Below are 6,640 nucleotides of genomic sequence, written 5' to 3'. Positions count from 1 at the left end.
GCGCCGTTGAGAATTAGCCATACGAAGGAAATCTCTTTTTCCGCCAAATGATCTTTAAAAATCTTTTTATCATATTACTCTGCACAATTTTATATGACAAGTATCTCTAATGTTTCAACAATATAAAAGCAGAGAGTGATTGACATTTAATTTGAGTGTTGTGCATCAGCTCTTTAAACTCGGGGATACAAAACAACAAATGCTGAAAACGCTGCAATCTTCTCTCTCTGCTATTGTGACAACAATGACGGCAGAAAAACAACAGAAATTAGCCCCCTCAAAACAAGGCCCGTGATTTATTCACAGCGGTTATTAAAACCGCCCTGATGGGGGTGGAGGAGCAGAGAGGGAAATAAATGAAATAAAACGGCTATCTCCGAATCTGATCTTAATTGCCCCAAATCAGCCTCGTATAATTTTTCTTCTCTTTTTCACAAACACATATATATTGTTTTGAACAAGTGTGTGAAGTGGCACATCAAAACGCCAGCGGATTGGTCTAGAGACGCTCTTCACTCTCTCACTCACCTGCACAGCTGCCAGTCAGAGCCAGCCGGTCTCAACTCTGACCATGCGTCCTTTGACTAATTATGCACCTTTACTGTAGTCTGTTCACAGTTACCGTCTTCCTAAAGCACACATGTATACGCACACATATATGCACCCATACAGAACAACAGCAGCATACACATGTTAATAAGAGTTCCTTGTCACGCGTGGTAGCAATGGGAAAAAAAATACTGAAAGGAAAAAATGGACAATAAAATGCAGATTTGTGCATTTAGTCCCTTGTCACTTTGCAGAAGTACAGTTAAATTATTCACAGTCAAGCTAAGCTAAATAAACTTCTCCCTTCTCCCTCTCTGTCTCTCTTTTTTGAACTCCTTCTGATTACCATTTCAATGCTGACCCGTGACCCGCACATCTTAGGAACATATGTATGGCTGAGCGGAGATGTGTAATTGATATGCATATTCTGGGATAAATTAGCGAGACGTCAGAGTGATTCTGGCGATTCAGTTCTCTCGGCATTGGAGACGACGCTGCCGTCGCTGGCAGAGTTGTCAGGTTTTGAGACGGTGACGGCTTCCCATCTCAACCATGTCAAAGGAGCCCTCGGATAATGACCTGCGTTTCATTACACTTTTGTTTTCCTTTTCATTGAAGGGAAAATATGGATTATTCATAAACACAGAATGTACACAACTTTGAAGGGGAAAAACATTTGGTTAATTATTTATTCAGATTTGACAGGGATGCGATCGGTGGTATTCAATATTTTTTATTATTTAATTGGTAAATAGAAATTAACTTTGCCTTTTTTTAAAAACAATGCTCAATACAAGTTGTTTTTGTGTCAAGGATATTAGCACTGTGGCACTTCATAAGCGGTTCTTATGTGTACACGAACAAGCTAAATATTGAGCTGTTCATACATTTATTTAACTTTTTTGAGATTTTTTTTTGGACACGTTTGTGCCAAGATTCTTAAATACAAAAGCAGCAAAATAAGTGGTTATTATTCAGGACAGTTGATATTAGTAACTTTGTGACTGTAGTTATGTTTGGAAAATAAATATACAGACTAGACCTTGTGTCCTTGGACAATAAAGTTATTTAAAACCCCACCAGCCTAACAAATAATACAATATCTGTATATGTTTATGGAATGTTATTGTACAAAAAGATGTACGAAAAAAGTATCCAATATGCTGAAAAATATTGGCCACAAAATGTCAAACGAATTAAATGGTGAGAAGTCTTATTTAAAAGATTCAGTGTTAAAAGGATCACTTCATATATTATGTTTTATGTGAATGATACATTTATGTATTTTTAAGCAATTGTTCTAATGAGTGATGGGCGCGCAAAGACACACCGCGCACACACTCACACACAGACGCACACACAAATTACTAAAGGTCAAGGGAAGACGATTTGGGACTTAAAAATAATTAAGTGCACCTGCAAAATAAATAGATCAACAAATCTCCCACATCTCTAGCACAAATTCTTGATTTCTATAAACTAAAGAATCCTATCATATCTTCGCAGGAAGGGGAATGCAACCAATTTAAATTCCCTTTTCAACTTTCTTATATTTTCTTTAATCAAACACATGGGAGAAGGCGACGTGTGTGTGTGTGTGTGTGTGTGTGTGTGTGTGTGTGTGTGTGTGTGTGTGTGTGTGTGTGTGTGTGTGTGTGTGTGTGTGTGTGTGTGTGTGTGTGTGTGTGTGTGTGTGTATTTGTGTGTTTTTGAAGGTGTGTGTGTGTGGGTAGGGAAGTTAAGGCAGGGCAAGGCGGTCAATTTAATTCCTGGCGATCTGAAAGGGGTCACGATCATTTGGTACAGGCCTGGCTCGGCAGATCATTACTAGCCCCCAATCCGCGGCTACACGGTAAGGATTTATACTTAAGTAAATGGGAAGCAGCCACCGAGTTCACAAACTGCCGCCTTGGCCCCTCCATAATGGCCAAAGGAGGGTTTAATAGAGTTGGGTATTTATTCGTTATCTGTGTGTGGACAGAGACTGATTTGGCGCTATCGCACTGTTTCTTATAATGCGCTGAGCTGCCTTCATAACACATGCTTCTTCCCTCATTCTTTTTATTCCTTCTGCTGCAACACACACACCCGTAGATGTACACACGGTGACACACACACACATGCACGCTGGCATGTTCACACACATGCTCACAGGCGTGCACACACGCGTGCAGGCGATAATGCACATGAATGTGTTCGCATGCACACGGCACACACACACACACACACACACTGGTGCATACACACCACAAAAGCTGCACACACACGTACACACACACACATACAAATGCTATATGGAATAGTTTCGATTTCAGTCACAGCAGAAGGCTTGGCCACCAGAGATACTGCTGGTTTCAGCCGGCATGGGCCAGATTTTACCCACTACAAAGGAAACAGATTACCACTTGTATCAAATTCTGTATTGGATTAAAAATAATCATTTGTTTGAAAAAAAAAAATGCTGATTATCATAACAGAAAAGGAAATTGCGGCAGTGCAGTTTTTGAATACTGGCGAAGGAATCGCCAAAACACAGGAGCCTGTCGGTGGTGAGAGAGTAATTACAACAGCCACAAAACAATCCAGTGTTTACCGCTGTTACTGCGGAGCCAAGTCGGCTCCCGACTACGATGCCAAAGAAAAACAAAAAAAAAACGCAAACCTAAAAAATGTGAGGAGAGAGGAGCCATTGTGCGGAGAAAACCCCACACATTGTGTCTGAGAATCCACTGAGCGGATTTGCAATCAGTGGAGCAGCACAAATGAGCTCCAGCGTGGATTGTTGAGGACTCATTGAGTCCGATTTCAGGGCAGAGGTGAAGGCTTTTGGGCCCGTTCAAGCCGCAAATGTTCTACTCTATGGTGTAGTTTTAAACTTTGGGCCTCTTCCGTAATATATGCTCATGGGAGGCCATTTTGAGCTTTGCGTTCATAGACACAAGAAAGGGTTTGTCGACCCCTTGTACCTTTAGTCCTTTTTAAATAACAAGACAGCCTTTTTTAATGCTTTTAAAATTTTAATTTGTATATTAAGGTGTTGGTGATCATTTATTTTTTTTAAAACCCATTTTATATATATATATTTTTATATATATGGTATTTCTTTGAGAAATGTCCTCATAATGGTCCAATCTTATTTTTTCTAAATTAGGGTTAAAGAAGAAATCTGTATTTGTGTTATGTTCACAAAATAAAAGTGGATTTATAACAAAGCATGAATGTCTCAAAAGAAGTCTATGTTAACATATTTTATTACTACCATTCCCATTTTTTTTTACTAAAATGGGAACAGTCAATAAACATCTTTGAAGTCATGACGTTCTTCTGAACATAGAGGAGGATGTGAACACTTTATAAGGCTATCCAAGCCATTAAAAAAAGAAAAATCCTCCCCTTTAAACGTCTCACACGACAATCAAGACCATAATTCATGGACGCTGTTCCTGAGTTCTGACCCGTTACCGCGGCAAACCCCTCCATCCTGTCGAATTCAGAGTGACCCGTCGCTACGGCGATGAGATGAGAGCGAGGTAATAGTGGCCGTGAGCCTCTCCTCAGATCACACAACCTTTAATCTCACACGAGAAATGACATAAAGAAAATCACCTGCAAAGGCTGACAAATTAAGAAGTGTATCCCTGCCCCCTGCACCCTCCCCCCCCCCCCCTTCCCCCTGCCCTGCCAAAAGTGCTCCAGCACCACCCCTACCCCCACCAACCACCCTCCCACCCATCATTGACTTTTCACGGCTCTCACTTATGAATTAGCTGGGGAAGCCCAAAACCTTTTAATTACAATTAAGGCTTGATGAAGAAGTAAATGGGATTATTGGCTTGCCTAGATTGGTCTAACTCGTTATCAAAGATGTGAGGGTTTTTTCTTCTTTTCTCCCCGCCACGAGAATGGCAATGGCTGTCCCTTTCTACTTCTCTTTAGATAACCCATTCTCTTTCATCAGAAATGAATAGCTAATGCACCGATTCATATTTCATGATCCTTGGCTGTCCCCAAATAAGCATGTTATGTATTTATGTATATATGTATACGTGGCTGGCCTCACATGCCTCCGTGTGCGTCGTCCGCCCAGCGGGCGTCTGTGTCGAGATACACAATGTACATGAAATATTGACAAGTCATCAGGGTTGATGGACAGCAGGGGAGGAAGTGGTTGTATTTCTGTTTTCGGCGGCGTATCAGACTGTGTGATGCCTCTTCCTTGATGTTGCTAGTTGAGACGCGGGGAGCGGAGCGATCCCTTCCTATGCTTTCTGTAATTTGACAGCCGCATCACTTGATCTTTTGTTTGTTCCAAATATCGGCGTGCGAGTGGCGTGTTTAGCTTCGTTTAATTCGTTTGTCGTGCAGGCTTTTTCCTACCCAACCCAAACGCTGAAAAACACGCAAACGGATAAATCGTCAAGGTTAATTCCGTACGCAAACGCAAAGGGCTGATCTCCCTCCTGCCTCCTGTCATTCTCTTTTATCTGTTTATCACTCTGCCTCTATTTCCCTTTCCTCTCTCTCTTCCCTCCCCTGTCTTTGGCTTTGGCGTGGCAGCTGATAAAGTTACGCGAGGAGGTAAGTCACTCACCGTTTGTTTCTGCCTTCCTATTGGCCCTCGACCTTCACTCGCCCTCCACAGAACGGCCGCGGGCCTTCTGTTGTTCTACACATGGCACGCTGCCCCCCCCCCCCCCCCCCCCAACCCCAAGCAATAATTAATTACCCTGGTAATTAATTAACAATGTTTACGGTCTCCATCCATGATGTGCACTCATTTTGTTAATTTATTTCCGATTCCCCCTTTGGAACACAAACATTTAGATATAGGTCATACAGTGGTGAAGACCAGGGTGATGATTCTGAATCCTGAGTGCAGAGCAACAGGGTTAGTGTAGCAGTACGTGTTTCTTTAACTGTTTGGAACCCAGCCTCAGCATTCACTTCTGATTCAAAACATAGTGCTCAGTTCCCCCGCACAAATTTCCCATTTACCCCGCTGAGGCCTTAGATTGCAACCGGTGGGTCAAGGCGATAAAATATCTCAAGTTCATTCCCAAATTTACCACAGGGCTCATTACCGGAACAATCAGGAATTCTAGCCGCTTGCCTCGCTCTCCCAGTCCCTTTGCAGTGCCGTTTAAATACAGAATGTTCAGGCTGCGTTCCAATCGGAAAAAACAAACCTCCTTCACGTACGCCCGCGCCTTATTGAAATTTCGCTCAGTCCTCGGAATTCTGAATTGTAAAATTGCCCATAACGCGGTCGCTATCTTCACACAGAATTTAAACTGCACTGCCTCAGTCTCTAGGTCCGTGAGCATGCGCGGTGGCAGTAAACACAGAGCTGAAACTTGTGGATTTGTTTGTTTGTGGGCGCTATTGGAAAAAAGCCCAGGCAGTTTGTCTGCGCTCTCAAAGATACAGCGGTGGGCTTCTGCTAAACACGCTTTTGGAATGTAATGGATGTCAATTGATCCCCAGCTACTCGTTTTTTTAATGCGTGTAACTGATCTGGACGTGTCAAACATCAACCTGGGCTGCTAACAACAGGCAAAATCCTTTGCGGAACAACAGAACCCACAAACTGATTATCTGCCAAAAGTCAGCTACTTGCTTGATGGCTCGTCGCTGTTATTTATCAATTTTCAAATCAGTTTGAAACATTAGTGATATAATGTTGACAACCAGATTTCAATAAACCTAACAAAGTTAGGTTCATTGAATTCAGGGGGTCAACATTACCTAACGTTGTTTTGTAGCTTTTGCTATTTCATTCATTACCAACATCCCACCTCTCCATGACCACACAGTAGTTTGGCATGTCTGCAGCAGCAAAAATGACCACTTAGACCAGACCGTGGGTCTGAGTTGAAAGCACTTTTGCTCAAAGAAACCGTCTGTATACATTGTTTCTCGCAGCAGACCAATACGTTCCAGGGGCGCAAGCTATGTGGTCATGCCAACCACCAACAGTAAACCGACATCCGTTTCCCTTTACATCAAATCCTTTCCATTATTTACCACCAGGGTTTCCCCCCAGCCCGTGGATCAGGGGCCCAGACCCTTGGCGGGGTGCTTCCTGTTTGCG

General features: G+C 42.5%; 1 protein-coding gene across 2 annotated transcripts in view; it reads left to right on the top strand.

Annotated features, from left to right (window-relative positions):
• Nucleotides 1-6,640, top strand: part of vti1a (vesicle transport through interaction with t-SNAREs 1A) — a 116,288-nt gene that overhangs the window by 22,886 nt on the left and 86,762 nt on the right. The window lies entirely within an intron of this gene.

This window comes from Gadus chalcogrammus, chromosome 18 (genome assembly GCF_026213295.1).
Source record: "Gadus chalcogrammus isolate NIFS_2021 chromosome 18, NIFS_Gcha_1.0, whole genome shotgun sequence".
Taxonomy (NCBI): Eukaryota; Metazoa; Chordata; class Actinopteri; order Gadiformes; family Gadidae; genus Gadus; species Gadus chalcogrammus.
This window is presented reverse-complemented; position numbering and strand designations above follow the sequence as displayed.